The sequence below is a fragment of the Leptonychotes weddellii genome, chromosome 8 (assembly GCF_054177405.1).
Source record: "Leptonychotes weddellii isolate Sample4059 chromosome 8, ASM5417740v2, whole genome shotgun sequence".
In the NCBI taxonomy this organism is placed as follows: domain Eukaryota; kingdom Metazoa; phylum Chordata; class Mammalia; order Carnivora; family Phocidae; genus Leptonychotes; species Leptonychotes weddellii.
Window position 1 is genome coordinate 84,406,259 of NC_138376.1, and position 16,727 is coordinate 84,422,985.

Here is a 16,727-nt window from a genome sequence, read left to right on the forward strand (position 1 = left end):
GCCTGCTTCTCCCTCTCCCACTCCCCCTGCTTGTGTTCCCTCTCTCGCTGTGTATCTCTCTGTCAAATAAATAAATAAAATCTTTAAAAATAAATAAAATAAAATTATTTAAAACAAATATGTTTTCAGAATCAGTATTTAGTGTAGTTAATGATATCCTTTTGAAGATATTATGTCTTTGTGGTCCAGAGGCTTGGTCAAGTAGACTCTTGCTTCTTTCAGTAATTTCCAAATTGTATTCTTTAATAGCCTTTCTTTAAAGTGGAGGTCTATGGTTAAATGAGTTTGGGAAACACTGCATGTTATCCTCCAGTCTTGGGTATTTAAAGTACAAATCAAGGTATTAAAAATTCAGTAGTTTTAAAGATTTTATTTATTTGACAGAGACACAGTGAGAGAGGGAACACAAGCAGGGGGGGTGGGAGAGGGAGAAGCAGGCTTCCCGCAAAGCAGGGAGCCCGATGTGGGGCTCAATCCCAGGACCCTGGGATCATGACCTGAGCCGAAGACAGACACTTAACCGACTGAGCCACCCAGGTGCCCCAAAATTCAGTAGTTTTAAAGAAAAGTAGATTATCAAAAAGGTCCCCAAAGGGAGGCTCTCTGGCTACAATCTTTGATGCAACTTTGCCTTCCCTATATGAGGTAGATTGCTCTTCAGTTACAGTCACAAAGTAGGATTTTCAATACCATTTAGGGAACAATGCATCTTGTAACATCTCTCAAAATAGTCCTGCTGGCACCTCTGAAACTTCAAGTCAGTTCATGCTCTTGAAGGTTATTTATTTATTTATTTATTTATTTATTAAAAAGATTTTATTTATTTGACAGAGAGCGAGAGAGGGAACACAAGCAGGGGGAGTGGGAGAGGGAGAAGCAGGCTTCCCGCGGAGCAGGGAGCCCGATGTGGGGTTCAATCCCAGGACCCTGAGATCATGACCTGAGCCAAAGGCAGACGCTTAACGACTGAGCCACCCAGGCGCCCCGTCTTGAAGGTTTTTTAAAAAAAGTTTTCACATTGCAAAAAAAAAAAAAAAAAAAAAGTTTTCACATTTACATTTATGCTGATATCTACACACTGCAGTTTTTTGCTACACCTAAACTTATAGGAAGTTGATTATAGTTCAGAACCAAACTGCTATGTCTTGTCTTTATGCTAAGGGCTCTGTGTGTGTGTGTGTGTGTGTGTGTGTGGAAAGCTGCCTGTATAACTAATAATTTCTATATCCTAGTAAGGTTTTTTTTTTTTTTTTAAAGATTTTATTTATTTTATTTGAGACAGAATGAGAGACAGAGAGCATGAGAGGGAGGAGGGTCAGAGGGAGAAGCAGACTCCCTGCCGAGCAGGGAGCCCGATGCGGGACTCGATCCTGGGACTCCAGGATCATGACCTGAGCCGAAGGCAGTCGCTTAGCCAACTGAGCCACCCAGGCGCCCCCCTAGTAAGGTTTTTAATGTTTTGTTGAACTGACTATGGTGAATGAACAATCTAGTTCATGGTCCAATACATCTTTTCCTATAAGAAAAATGCCTGTTATTTGCACTGGAAGAGGTTGAAAACTAAGAGAACTCACTTATGGCTGTTATGCTTGAATCTCCTTTGTTCTCCTCCATCTTAAAACATCCAATCTTATATTACATGTAAATTCACCTGGACTGGCTGTTACAGTAGGTCATTAGATCACAAAAATGATTTCAGGATTTTGGAATAATAAAGGAGTACGATGTGAGCATTTTGTACTCCATTTCCAAAATGTTTCTGAATTCAGAGCGAGATGAAACAGTGTGAAGAGTATATAATGAATTCTGATCAAATACAATAATGAGTATTCCTGTGGGTGTTTTATCATGGAACTTTTATCAATAAAATTAACTGCTCAAAGAATGAAATCAATCAAAAATAAAAGCATACCAGAATTACTTCAGGAAGGGTTTTGAAGTATCTTTTAGAATAAATTGTACTCTGTGCTCTTATTGTGATTTGTTACATCTTTTTGTATGGGTTCTTGTTGAATCCATATTGCAATTCCTTGAGGCTTCATCCCAGGCCATGTACTTGGCTTCACTTTTCCTATCTTCCTTGGGTGTCTCACATACCCCATGGCTCCAGCCGCTCTCTTAGGGTTGTTATTTCCAAATTTCTTCTCTGTGTTCATGACCCGTATTTATTATATCTGGACAGTTCCATTTGGATATACAGGTATATCATACTCAAAATGAATACATTTTTTTAGCCACCCCATACAATCTTCTGCCACCAAAAACAACAGCCCACTTGTAAATAAACCTATCCTTTCTTCTGAATTTTCTCGGTGCCTGACACCTCTTGTTGAATTCATCTTAATTTCTTATTTCTCCCTTTTCCTATTTTGTTAAACTAGACAAAATCCTTTTACATTTACCTCCTAAATGCCTCATAAATCAATCCCCTTTCTTTCCTTTAGTGCTGTCTTAATTCATGCCTTCATTAATGCCTCAATTATTGTCCTAATGCTTTAACTGGTCCCTCTGTCCTCAGTTATGCACGAGTGATTTCTCTAAAACATAGCACCATATCATTGTTCTGTTTAAAGGCATCGGTGATACTTACTACTACGTACACCAGAAGCCTTCAGGTTCTGGCCCTTTCCTGACCCGTTAGCCTTGCCTCTCACCTCTTTCTCTTCTTCTTTGTGCTCTGGCCACGCTGAACGCCTTGCACTTTTCCGAACTTATCCTGCTATCTTTTGCCTCTATGCAAAAGATATTAGTGTGTTAGTGTGCCACTCCTCTCTTCAGTGTGGTGGTTAATCCTTGTAAGATTCTGATGACATTGTTGGCCATTTTATTCCTTTTGTCATAACCATGGGACAAAACAATGATTTTATACAACTGTTACATTTTTGATGTACTTGGAACGTTTGGGGGGAATAGCATGAATTCAAATGAGTTATGAATTAAGATTAAAGTGGAAGACAGAGGGGTGCCTGGCTGGTTCAGTCAGTAGAGCATGTGACTCTTGATCTCCTAGTGGTGAGGTTGAGCCCCATGTTGGGGTTAGAGAGTGCTTACAAAAACAAAACAAAACAAAAACCAAAAAACTAAAAAAAAAAAACAAACCTGGAGGTGGAAGACAGAGAACCTAATTGCAACCTATTCTAATCTACCATTCTGTAAATGGCATTTTAAGGATAATTCATATTTAAATGATAATTTGCGTAGTCCTTTATCATAAAGAGCTTTTGTATACATTCATATATATTCATACATTGTTTTTTAGGTAGGCTTGTAGTGTGCTGTTACTTCCATTTATAGATAGGAAAGTTGGAACTTGAACAGTTTAGGGTTGCGGCACATGATACCAGTATTTACATCTATTATGTTGAATTTAAGAGCATCTTTTCAGCTGGGTAAAAATTTGCACTTGTGTTAAAGTTGTCCTGAAGTGTAGAACCCTGCCTTTTTTCTGCCTTGAAACTATTTTCTTCATATTACCTATATATTCTCTAGAACCTTAATAGTATCTTCTACCCAAGTTATCAGAAATCCTGGGAAGTTGCTTTTGGAATAGAATTCCATTTAGAGTTATTACAATCCAATCAGAGATCTGATCTCATATTCAAATTAAACAAACAAACCTTAACAAAACAAACTAACTCCCAAACACTCCTTGAACAGTTGGCTCACCACGGCTCTGAGCACCAGCCTAGCCTGGGTGCCGCTCATGAACCGTGGTGTTTTTCTTGGCAGTGATTCAGAATGAGCAACTCCAGCACTCCTGGGGAGCTGTGCAAACCCACCACACAAGAGCCAGTCCCTCTGAGACTGGAGCGATGGAGGAAAGCAGTACTTTCACATGGACATGTACCAGATGTGTGTGATCATACTTTCTTTCTTCAGTAACAACAGAAATAACTCCCCATCTTGCCTATAGGAACTAGAGCTAAAAGAACTGAGGAGGGCGCCTGGGTGGCTCAGTTGGTTAAGCGACTGCCTTCGGCTCAGGTCATGATCCTGGAGTCCCTGGATCGAGGCCCGCATCGGGCTCCCTGCTTGGCAGGGAGTCTGCTTCTCTCTCTGACCCTCCCCCCTCTCATGTGCTCTCTCTCTCTTTCTCTCTCTCAAATAAATAAATAAAAAAAATCTAAAAAAAAACTGAGGAAATGATGTGCCTTATTTCCAAGTTGGAAGTCTTTTTTCATTTCATTAATTTTTAGTTATGGGGATACATATGAAATACAGATGTGAAATAATGCATACGGACCAAAGCTGGGTTTCTGCTTAAATTAAGTCTGGAGAGGTGTATGGGTCTGAGAAGGCAGGACATTCCCCCCCACCCCCACCCCGAGGAGCATATTAGAAGTTCCAGAGAGGTACATTTAGTTCATTTTCATTTTTTTACAGAATTTATTAGAGAGAGAGCACACTCGAGCAGGGGGGAGGGGCAGAAGAAGAGGGAGAAGCAGGCTCCCTGCTGAGCAGGGAGCCCAGTGTGGGGCTCAATCCCAGGACCCTGGGATCATGACCTGAGCCAAAGACAGATGCCCAACCGACTGAGCCACCCAGGCACCCCAAGGCACATTTAGTTTAAAAAAGCATAGTCAAGATTATAATTTTGTATTTAAAAAACCGAAAAAGAATCCTAATTATTTCCATTATACAACTAAAAGGAAAGTGACAAAATCTTGGCTGGTGGATAAATACAGAAGCATGTCTTTATCTTCTGAATATTAGGGTTTCTCACTTGAAGGGTAAACTACCCTTGGAGGTGTGCATTAAAGTTTTCAAGGATTATGAGACTTCTATGTTTATCAAGAGGGAACAATGTTGGTCAGAAATGCTGCTCTCCCATAAGAAGGAGAATCACTGACTAGAGTTTATGCATTGGTCTGTTGTTCAGCTATTACTTTTTTTTTTTTTTTTTCTGAAGAGTAAATTTTTTTTTTTTTTAAGATTTTATTTATTTATTTGACAGAGAGACAGCGAGAGAGGGAACACAAGCAGGGGGAGTGGGAGAGGGAGAAGCAGGCTTCCCGCTGAGCGGGGAGCCCGATGCAGGGCTCTATCCCAGGACCCTGAGATCATGACCTGAGCCGAAGGCAGACACTTAACGACTGAGCCACCCAAGTGCCCCACTAAAAAATAAATTGCATAAGAGGTGTTCTGTATGTATTCAGAGAGTCAAAATTTATTCTTGTGACAAACTTAGACTGAATCCAAAACTAATTCTGAGCTATGCTTTATAAAAACAGAAAACCACTACTCATTAAATGGAGATATTTCTGGACTCTTCTGGGTAGATTGGTATTAATGCCAAGTCGAGTGGGTTAGTCTGGTGACTTTTTAATAGTAAAAACCTTTTCATCTTGCTTAATTATCCTTTTTATTAGTTTTGACTTCATGTTCCAGTTTGCAAATGGCAGCATCTCAAAGGATTCACATTTGTCAATAGTTATTTAAACAATGTTATTCCACAAAGTTAATTGATGTTTTAGTGCAGATGGGGGCAGAATGTTGCCATTGTTCTATACTAATGTAACACTCAAACTTTGGCAGCAACACCCCCAACTCCGTAGTTATCCTTGAGTGCCATGTTTTTGGATTTCTTACTTTCTGTTGGTTTGTCTGTGGCTTCTAAATTTTCCATGCTGAACAAGTGTTACTTTTATAATAAAAATGTTAATATTAAAAATAATTCATCATTAGCATTAGAAATATTAACTTTCATGACTATAATAGTAAACTTGCCCTGAGAATAAGTTGTTTTGTAGGAATAAGTGATAGATGTATGGAGTTTTAGTTGTACGTGTTAGGTTTTATCTCTTTCTACTCAGAGAAAAATGTTAATTATGGAATAGGCTGGAAATGGAAAGCCAAGGAATACCAAACTAATTCTTTTACTTTAAATTTATAACAGATACATATATACAAATGTTCTTGCATGTGTATAGAGGTCATTAGTACAGAGCCACAATCTCTTACCTGAAGCTCTTGGGGCCATATATCTTTGGGGTTCAGATTTTTTTGGATTTTAAAAAAGTAAACTGTTACATACATCTCAATTTTTTAACACCCTACAGGGCAATCTGAGGCAGCACCCTGTAATCAAATACATTGATATTTCTGCAGCAAAATCTATGGGTGTTCAGAGCAAGTCGATGAATAAAGACCATAAATAGTCTCATGTCAGTTCAGATTATATTTTGCTTCCAAGTGAGTGTTGATACCATCTTACAAAAAACTTTTGTTTTCAGTTTCTCAGTGAACATTCTTTTTAAGGTACATTTTTCTATACCACATAGTATCCCTACTTAAGGTTTTCAGTAAGTGTGGCCTTCTGCCATACTGCTGCATCCTAGATTACTAGCCAGGTCTCCTTTGCTGGATGTTTGAATTGCACGCAGTGTTATGCAATATAAGTATCCTATCTGTATACATCTTTGAACAAAGAAATTGTTTTTGCTTCCTTGGGGTATATGTCCAAAAGTGAGATTACTGGTTCAAAGGATATGAACAATTTTATAACACTTGTTACACATTGCCAGATTGTTCTTTAGAAAACTTAAAGCAGTTTACTGTGCACCGGCAATATATTGGCTTCCTGAAAACCCTAGCAATGTTAAGTTTAATTTTTATTAGTATTTGCTAATTTGATAAGTGTCAATGCTATTTTTAAAAATTAACTTTATATTTCATTGCTTTTAGGGCTATGTGTTTTCCCAGTTTTTGAGCCCTTTAGAAGCAGCAATATGTCCTGGCAATTGTATATAATATCTGGAAATACAAGAGGACACATACCAGTAAATATGTTAGAGTAAATTTGTTACCACAAGTGGGAATACTAGGAAGACCTGAGATTATTTTTGTTTTTAGATTCTCACCTGACACACCTAGCAGGTGGGGTACACCCTTGTTGCCATTCCTGTGCTCTCAGGACAGGTGTTGATCAGGGCCTTCTTTTGGGGTTAAACGTGGGGATGGAAATGAACCATCTGGAGACTTGGCTGGAAGGACTTCCTGACTCTTCAAGGTGACACCTTGTCCTTGAGAAGATCAAGTCTGCAAGAGCAGCCCTGTCTCATTCTATGTGCTATCGTCTTGTCTCTGCCTCCTCCTGACCCAGCCAATTCAGTTGAAAATAGCTTTAATTAATTAATTTGGGTGTATGTGTGCTTAAAAAATGTTTTCCTTTTATTTTTAAAAAGATAAAGAAATCATTTCATTTATTGAGCACAGACTATGTAGTAGGAGTCATGCAGGAAATGAATAAATTTGATGTATTCCATACATGAGAGGTTATGAGAAGAGGCAAAAACGTAAATAACTCTAAGGCAATATGCTACACATGTTAAACGCAGTACGAATAAGAGACAAGATTTTTTTTTTTTTTTTTGGATACAAGATTTTAGGGGAAGGCCAAATGACTTCTGAGCTGATCAGGCAAGTCTTCATGGAGGTAGCTTTTGAGTTCGGCTTTAAAGTATCACTAGATTCTTCAGCAGATTTAGCAGGTAGAGGTATTTCAGGTAGAGTACGATGCCTAGGCAAAGGCTAGGAGACAGCCTAATAATGGATGTTTTACTGTGTTTACTCTATATTTTATCTATCCCATAATTATACGATATAACTGCTATTATGATTATCATGTTTTAGATAGGCACCTAAGGCTAGTGAGCAGTGGGGGCTGGATTTGAGCTTAAGTCTCTGCATCAGGACCCAGGCTCTTTATACCTGAGTACACACTGGACTTATTTAGTGAATGCAAGCTGTTTGGTTTGCCTAGAGCCAGGATATGTATGTAAGGAAAGTCACAGAAGATAAGGCTGGAAGAGAATGGTGGAGCTAGGGAATGGAAGGTTTGAATGCCGAGTTAAGAAGTTTGGACGTGATTTAATAAAGAGGCAATGGGAAGATATTGAAGGGATCTGAAGTATTGCCTTAAAAAGATGTGACTAGGTTGCAGAGGGAAATAGGAGGAACTCCAGTTATAAAGTCGTTGGCTGAGAGCTGGGTGAGATTTGAGGCACAGTAGTTGAAATGGGAAGGAAGGGACAGATGTGAGACATTTTAAAGGATAGACTGAGGGAATTTTAGCAAATGTTGGGTGTAGAGAGTCACATGGAAGCAGAGATGATGCCTGCATCTGGAGTCTGCATTAAGACTTTTGAACTGGGAGCCCCACATTTTCATCCTGTAGACAGTTGTGGATGTAGACACTGTCAGGACCAGGGGCAAGAGGAGGAGGAATTGACAGGGAAAGACTGACTCAGATGTTAGACATTTGAGTGTTAAATGCTAGCAGGACATCAGGGGATGATGTCAAGCAGATAACTGGAAATGCAAACCTGGAACCTCAGAGTGAAGCTGAAGCCGGAGGTAGAGCTTTGGAAAGAGCACGTGCCTCTAAGGGGAACATGATATAATAAGAGAAACCCAGAAATTCTGTCTCAAGCAGACCTGGGGGCTGCTCCTAAGGAGTTTAGTTAGTGTCCATTGAAATCATCTTATTTAAAAGTAACAAAACTTCAGGATGCCTGGGTGGCTCAGTTGGTTAAAGCGTCTGCCTTCGGCTCAAGGTCATGATCCCAGATCCAGTCCTGCATTGGGCTCCTTGCTTAGTGGGGAGCCTGTTTCTCCCTCTGCCTGCTGCTTCTCCTGCTTGTGCTCGCTAACTGTCTTTCTCTCTGACAAATAAATAAATAAAATCTTAAAAAAAAAAAAAGTAACAAAACTTCATTCCTTTGAAAAGTCTTTCTAGCATTTAGAGTTTTCTTATTCAGATCTGCAACTTCCCAAAGGTTAGAATTGTATTATTATCATTGTCTTAAGTATTTCCAAAGTGTTGTCCTAAGACTTATTTTTTTTCCCCTGTAGTTTAGCACAATCTCTAAGGCTGTTGGCATTTACTCTTTCTTTCATCCGTGATGTATTAAGCTAGTCTGTAAGTCTTATATTCAAGGTGTTCTAGACCAAGAGACTATGAGAATAGCTTAGAATAGTTTTAATTAATTTATGTAATTCAAATTTAAATGTAAGGTATTGACGGTGGTGGAAAACCCGTTCAACAGGCAGATGTTATCTTGTAGATCCGTCTTCACAGAGTTTGGTAACTGAGTCAGCTACTTCATTTGCCATTCATAATGAAAACAGCTAACTCTTTTCAGTGTAGGCTCCCTTTTTAAAAAATTGTCTAGGAAGACTAGGAAACTAGTATAAATGAATTTAAGTTCTCTGACTAGGAGTAGGGTGGAATATTGTGCAGTTTGTTAAGAAATAGGACTGACTTGTAATTCCGTCACACTAGACCTCTGAGGTTTGGCAGGGAGAGGAGGAGGTGTCCACATGTGCTCGCTGGCCGGGAATGGAGTTGGTCCTAATTCAGGTAATAAACGGCTGTCTGGCTACACCCAGGTGTATTTTGCCTTAGTTTTGTGTCACATAGCATAGCAGCGAGACTCCAGCAAGATAGTAGAAGGTCATTGTGCTTTTGGATGCATAAAACACCACCGATATGTCAAACAGTATTGTTATTGAGCAGCTTGGCACAGAGCCGATACGTGGGCGTGTGTGTTGACTCACGTGCTGTGCTGTAATCTCTCAGAACTCGGTCCTGAATTGCTCTCCTGTGATTCAAGCCCAGCTGAAGGTGTTGGAAGTGCAGTGACCCTGGTGGGAGAACCTGTAAGCGCAGGGGGCGGATGAAAGGGAATTGATAGTTGTGTAAGAAGAGGCTATCTGCCTTTTTGGGTAAGACACTCTTACCTTTCCAGTAACTGTTTTGTTTTTAATGTCATTTGACTTCATTTACAAGGTCTGTATTAAAACAAATGTCCGGGTCTAATGCAGTCTTTTGACCGTGCTTGTCTCCTGTTGTGCTCGCTAGGATGACCTGAAGTACTGGTTTGCTGACAAGTACATTTGATATCTAGTGCTTATGGAGAGGGGAGGAAAAGGGAAGTCCAACGAAAGCACTTTTTCCTCAGAGTTTGATAAACAGAAGCCATGCAGTCTTTTAAATCCCATGGCAATACACCAGGCAGAAAAAGACTTGCTAATAGCAAAGGTCAGGAATCACAAAATAGCAGTGTAGGTTTTTGGTATTGACTTCAAAACACACTGTTTTCTATAACTTTGCATTCATTTGTTATATGTATGCTGTTATAGTTTTGTATATGTGGTAGTTGTTTCTTGTAACTTTGATTAGAAAACAGATAATGAGTCACTTAAATCAAAAGGCAGACTATTACTCTTTTTGGAAAAAAAATCTAGTAAAAGTAATGCTTAATCCAATTAATCTGTCTTCTTCCTCTAATTCATCATGATAGCTTCAGGTGTCTGGTGGCAACTGAGAATTGTTATGGAAAAATGTCAAGACAATGTAATCCCCATTATTTATGGTCCCTTAAGAGGATAAATTAATCATTGGTCACTAATCTTTGGATAATTACTCTATTTAGCTGGAAATATCCTTAATTTTTTGGAAAGCCAAGTCAGTGAGTTAGTAGAACTGTCAAAATTGATCAGCTTTTCTAAGTCTAATAATAAGTGCATGGAAACTAGTTGCCTGCAACCCTTTCTGTCCTGCACTGTAGCATGATCTTCCTAAAACCCTGGCCACTGTAAATGGAATAACAGGAACACCTATTAATACACAACCTTGTGGTTTTCAGGTGGGCATTCAAAGCCTGTTAGTTGAGGATTAACGTAGTTGCCATAACAGGTAAAGGCTTGTGACCTGTGTATGTGGTTTTGGTTATTAGAATTAGGCAAGTTAATTACATTATAACATTGGCTTGAATATAGGTTGTTAGGAAGTGAGTCTTTTGGGGACAGCAATTCCATTGACTTGTGCATTGAATAAATATTTTGAAGAAGTCAACTTTAAGTACTGTATTAGATGCTAGGGATGGGGATGGGAATAAAGAAAGGTATACGTTTCAGTGCCAAAGGAATAAAAAAAAAAAAATAAGAGTAAGTCTTAGCCTTGTGTTTTCAGCATGGGTAAAGTGTCTCAAATGCAGACTAGTATTCACTTTTTGGAGTTTGAGGTCCTCATTCATGAGATTCCCAAAGAATCTTTATATTTAAGAGTAAATGAGGGGTGCCTGGGTGGCTCAGTCGTTAAGAGTCTGCCTTCAGCTCGGGTCATTATCTCAGGGTCCTGGGATTGAGCCCCGCATCGGGCTCCCTGCTCAGTGGGAAGCCTGCTTCTCCCTCTCCCACTCCCCCTGCTTGTGTTCCCTCTCTTGCTGTGTCTCTCTGTCAAATAAATAAATAAAAATCTTTAATAAAAAAAAAGAGTAAATGAGGTTATGTGGGTAGAATCAGAGACACTACTTATTTATCACAAAGTAATGCCATTTTGATGATAAAATTCACCTGTGTATGTTACAAATTGTTGCTTTTATAAGGTTTCTGGAAACAAAACAGAATTCTGCTAAGTGTTTCCAGTCACTAGAGAAGGATTTGTGTCATTATGGAAACATAAGACTGTATGTGGGACTGGCTGACTATTTTTTAAAAAAATTTTTTAAAGATATTTTATTTTATTATTTATTTGACAGAGAGACAGCGAGAGAGGGAACACAAGCAGGGGGAGTGCGAGAGGGAGAAGCAGGCTTCCCGCCGAGCAGGGAGCCTGATGTGGGGCTCAATCCCAGGACCCTGGGATCATGACCTGAGCCGAAGGCAGACGCTTAATGACTGAGTCACCCAGGCGCCTGGGGACTGACTGACTTTAGAACCAAAATGTAAGTTAGGACTTTAGAAAACAATTGAAGGTTTAGAAAAAAAAATTTTTTTAAAAGATTTTATTTACTTGACAGAGAAAGACAGCGAGAGCAGGAACACAAGCAGGGGGAGTGGGAGAGAGAGAAGCAGGCTTCCTGGCAAGCAGGGAGCCTGATGCGGGGCTCGATCCCAGGACCCTGGGATCATGGCCTGAGCCGAAAGCAGACACTTAACGACTGAGCCACCCAGGCACCCTGAAGGTTTAGAAATATTAACTGGGACACATTTTAGAAGGCTCATTTTTAAAAAAAAAATATTTATTTTAGAGAGCGAGGGCATGGGGAAGGGGCAGAGGGAGAGAGAGGATCTCAAGGAGACTCCTCCGTGAGCATGGAGCCCAATGTGGGGCTCAGTCTCACGACCCTGAGATCATTACCTGAGCCAAAATCAAGAGTTAGACACTTAACCAACTGAGCCACACAGGCGCCTTGGTTCAATTAATTTTTCTAAAATCCAGCTTTATTGAGGGATAATTTCATATAAAATTCAGCAATTTTAAGTCTACAATTTGATGAGTTCTGACAAATGCATACAGTCATGAACCACAATCACAATCATGATCGAGCCTTTCCATCACCCCCAAGATGTTCTCTTGTGTCTCTTTCCAGTCAGTCTTCCCCTTTATCCTGGCCCCTGGCAACGACTGATCTGCTTTCTGTCACTATGGTTTTGTTTGCTCTAAAATTTTGTGTAAATAGAATCATACAGTTTTTTCTTTGTCTCTAGTGCTCCCTCAGCATGATGGTTTTGAAGATTCACCCATGTTGTTGCATATATTAGTAGTTCATTTCTTTTTATTGCTGAGTAGTATTCCTTTGTATGCCTGTACTACAATTTTTATCCATTCACCCTTTTTTTAAAAAAAGATTTTATTTATTAGGGTGGGGGGGGGAGAGAGAGCCAGAGAGAGAGCGCGAGCACAAGAAAGGGGAGCGGCAGACAGAGGGAGAAGTGGGCTCTCCACTGAGCAAGGAGCCCAATGTGGGACTTGATCCCAGGACCCTAAGATCATGACCTGAGCCAAAGGCAGATGCTTAACCGACTGAGCCACCCAGGCGTCCCTCCATTCACATCTTGATGGACTTTTGGGTTGTTTCTAGTTTTTGCCTATTATGAATAGTGCTGCTTTGAACATTTGTGTGCAGTTACCTATGTTTTCATGTCTCCTGTGCACCTTATTTTAGTTTATACTTATCTGAACTTTTAAATTTCACAAGAGGATGATATTTTATTTTTTTTAATTAAAAGAAATTGTGACTGAATGAGGAGGTGAAACAGTGGAGGACTCTGGAAAGACAGATTTTTCACTTGGGTAATTGGGTGAATGGTGGTATTCCCAATCAAGAGAGTCAAATATGGCTGAAATTTACTTTTTTTTAAAGATTTATTTATTTTTGAGAGAGCGAACACAAGTGTGTGTGCCCGAGCGGGGGAGGGGCAGAGGGAGAGGGAGAAGCAGTCTTCCTGCTGAGCTTGGAGCCCAACCAGGATTCTATCCCATGACCCTGAGATCATGACCTGAGCCAAAGTCAAGAGTTGGATGCTTAACTGAGCCACGCAAGCACCCCTGAAGTTTCCTATTTTTGAAAAAGACTGAAGAGGGTCCATTGAAATGAGTCCATGGGAAATCACTGATGACTTTAGCTAGCTTAAACTTATTGGTGTGGGTGGAGGTGAGTGGGGCTTAATTAGTTTGTGGAGCAGTGAATGGGGAGTAGAGATGGGGGGTGGGGGCTGAGAAGTAACAAGAGGAGAAATAGGGTGGTAGCTAGAGGAGGATTAGCATCAGGGGAGGTTAATAATTAACTTTATAAAGGATGGGAGTAGCTTGAGCGGGAGCCTGTAGAGAGGGAGATGAAGTTACCAAGCGCGAATGAATAGAGTAAGGTTCATGAGCAAGTCAGATAAGGAATCCAAGCACTGCTGGTGGTGCTGGTGGGGGGGCGGGGGGGGGCGGGGGTTGCCAGAGGTACCACTGATTCCGGACCTGGAGAGAAGAAAGTAAAAACAGGAACAAATGGAGGTAGGATTGCTGAGGATCAGGAAGCTGAAGGGGCTTTGTTTTCTCTGAGAAGTTATTTGTTAAGTGTCATGTATTGGGGTAGAGGGGCAGATCTGAAGAGAGTGGCAGAGGTTTGGGAGCTGAGAAGTGAGAAGAAAAAGGAATGATAACAGCTCTGAGAACTCAACCAAGATAGGAAAATGTGAATGTGTGGTGAAACCAGTTTCTAAGATTGTGGGTTTTTCTGCACCCCGCCCTCCCCCGCAACTATGCTCTGCAGCCTGATAGTGACCAGGGAAGGTGAACTGAACAATTGATGTAAAGTTGGAAAAGAATCAAAGCAATTTTACATTTTTTGTCTGTTTTTAGCTCTATGATGTGTGGCTTCCTCTTCTCTCTACCTTTTATACACCTTGTGTTTTTGGTAAAGTTGATTAAACATTTAACAACCAAATGTAGTTTTTAAAATTGTGGTAAAGTATATGTAACATAAATTTTATCATTTTAACGACTATTAAGTGTACAATTGAATTGCATTAAGTATATTCACCATGTTGTGCACCCATCACTGTCTTACAATTTTAATTTGAGGCATGACTTTATCATCTCTTTTCCTCCCTTTCTATTACTCCTGATCAGTAAATTCAACATAGTCCTTTACTGGATACAGAATTTGTATTTTTGAGATTGAGATACTGATAATAGTAGGTACCGAGCTTAACTTTGGCAGGTGCTGTGCAAGGCACAAATTATGGCATTAGCTTTCTCGATATTTAGTTGTAATTATTTGTTAATGTCTGTCTTCCTTACTAGGCTTGTAAGGTCCGTGAGTGCAGAGGCTATCTATGTGTGTCGTCTTTACAGTTTTATCTGTACTGCCTGGCCTAGTGCTTGGCACATAGTAGGCATTCAGTGGAGTTTTTGAACACATGAAAATCCTTTACTGAAAGAATTTATTTCAGTTTAATAAGTTCTTTCTGAATGCTTCATATAAAGTAGGCAAAACTTGTATTCACACATTAATACAGATTATGGGGCATGCCACATTCCAATGTCTAGTTAATTAGTAGAAATCAAAAAGGGTTTATATTTGCAATTTCACCTTGAAGGTATTAGAGAAGATTGTGCATTAAACAAATGGTTGTACAGAATTGGCAGCAATAATCCCAAAGCTTGAAGGCTGTAGGTTAATTAGGATAACCTGGAAGAAAGTGAGTTAATCAAATTTGAGAGTTGAAAAAATGTTCCAATAATTTATGTTCACACACACTTCAAATATATCAGCAGATAACAGGAACTTTAGTTGCAGAATACTCCAAAACAGCGGAATGCAAGTGGATTTTATGGCTTATGGTAATGTTTTGGAGAAAGAAAACTTATAAAATTGTTTGGGGCTGTTTGGTACTATTACCCTGTATGAAATAAAAAACACTAGAGTTTAAAATATTACTCTTACTAAAGATAAAAATATATAGTTAATGTATTAATAAACTAGGAATTATATTTTTTATAGTTACATTTATTAATAGATTCAGTAATACTTTTTATTTAAGAAATATGCACAAATATGGGGATTTCTCTGTTAACTGGTATTAGATACTACACTTGATCTTAGCCAAAAGGCCGAGAAGCGATAACTGGTATTAGATAAATATAATTTTTTTCCCCAACTGGCTTATGTTTAAATGGATGTAATGGGGCAAAGTACACATATAAGAATTAATTAGCAATAAAATAACATCCCTATAAGAATAATCACAGTATGTCCTTTGATTCTGAAAGGTAAGGGCTCTGTGTTTGTGTGTAGAAAAACCCACTGAGGTCTTTTTAAAAAAAAACTCTGCCTCCAGTAAGGTATTTTTGGATCATATGGAAGGAATAAAGAAAAGCTATTAGGAGCTCTAGTTCTATTATTTTCTTACCCTTTTTCACTCTCAGTAAGCTGAAACTGGAGTTTGGTTTTAGGAACAGTAATGGAAATTTTCTTATGTACCATCAGCAAAATCTAATCCTGAGTGATTACTAAGGCTTTTCAGTGTTGTGTGTGTTTGTGTGGATATGCATGTGCGTAGGAGAGCAGACAGACAAACGACATAGATCTTTGAAATGGACTTCCTCCACTAAAGTAGTAAGAGCAGGCAGTGAGGGGAGAGGAGGCTTGAGGGGAGGGGAGAGGCAGGGAGGAGCAGAATCAGAGGAAACAAAGCCTGAGGCTCCAGTCTTGGTTGTGTAAATGCTGCTCTGTCGCCTCATCACTGAGGCCTGCCCTATCCTGATGCTTGCGCTCTGCCCACTTTGTGGGCGTGAGAGGAGTGGGCTTTGTGAAGGTGGGATCTGGGGGTCTTAGTGCCTCCTAGGCTGACATGAGCAGGTTGTGTCTTGGGCTGGGCTCTGGGGTGACAGCAGCACAAATATCTAGGAAAGAAATTTTCCTGTCATCATTTTTATTCCTGACTCATCATGTTTCGTTATTCTGATGTCTGGTATTGCCAGTTACTCAGAAATCAAGCAAGCAGCTTCTTCTGTTGGTTTTCTTTACTTCCTTTTTTTCTTATTTCTGTCTTGTCTGTTACTCCTTTTCTTTATTTTAGTCAAGCAGGCACATTTAAAAAAAATAAACATACAGGTTACCATTTCCACTAGCAAGCACTTCCTCCTTACCTCACTGACTTCTAATCCTGCGGTGTAATGGTGAATTAAGACATTTAAAGATGTTGCATTCATGTAATAACATTGGTAAATCTCAAGAATATAGTACTGAGTGAAAATATGAAGTAGAATGTTTAATATGATACATCTACATTTCATTTAAAAACGTGTAAAACAATACATTTCATAGAATCTAAAACGCTATTGATGCTAAGATGCACCACTATTGTATATACACTGAATTTATTGTAAGATACATCCTAATTTTATAGATGTTTTAATATGAAAAAATGAATCTTAGAATTGA

At 39.4% G+C, this 16,727-nt stretch overlaps 1 protein-coding gene and 1 pseudogene across 2 annotated transcripts in view; one reads left to right on the forward strand and one right to left on the reverse strand.

The window, feature by feature from the left end:
• The window catches only part of SLC16A10 (solute carrier family 16 member 10), a 119,793-nt gene that overhangs the window by 5,898 nt on the left and 97,168 nt on the right, over positions 1 to 16,727 (forward strand). The gene's annotated exons all lie outside the window — the stretch shown is intronic.
• On the reverse strand, positions 15,297 to 15,406 carry LOC115941636 (U2 spliceosomal RNA; annotated as a pseudogene).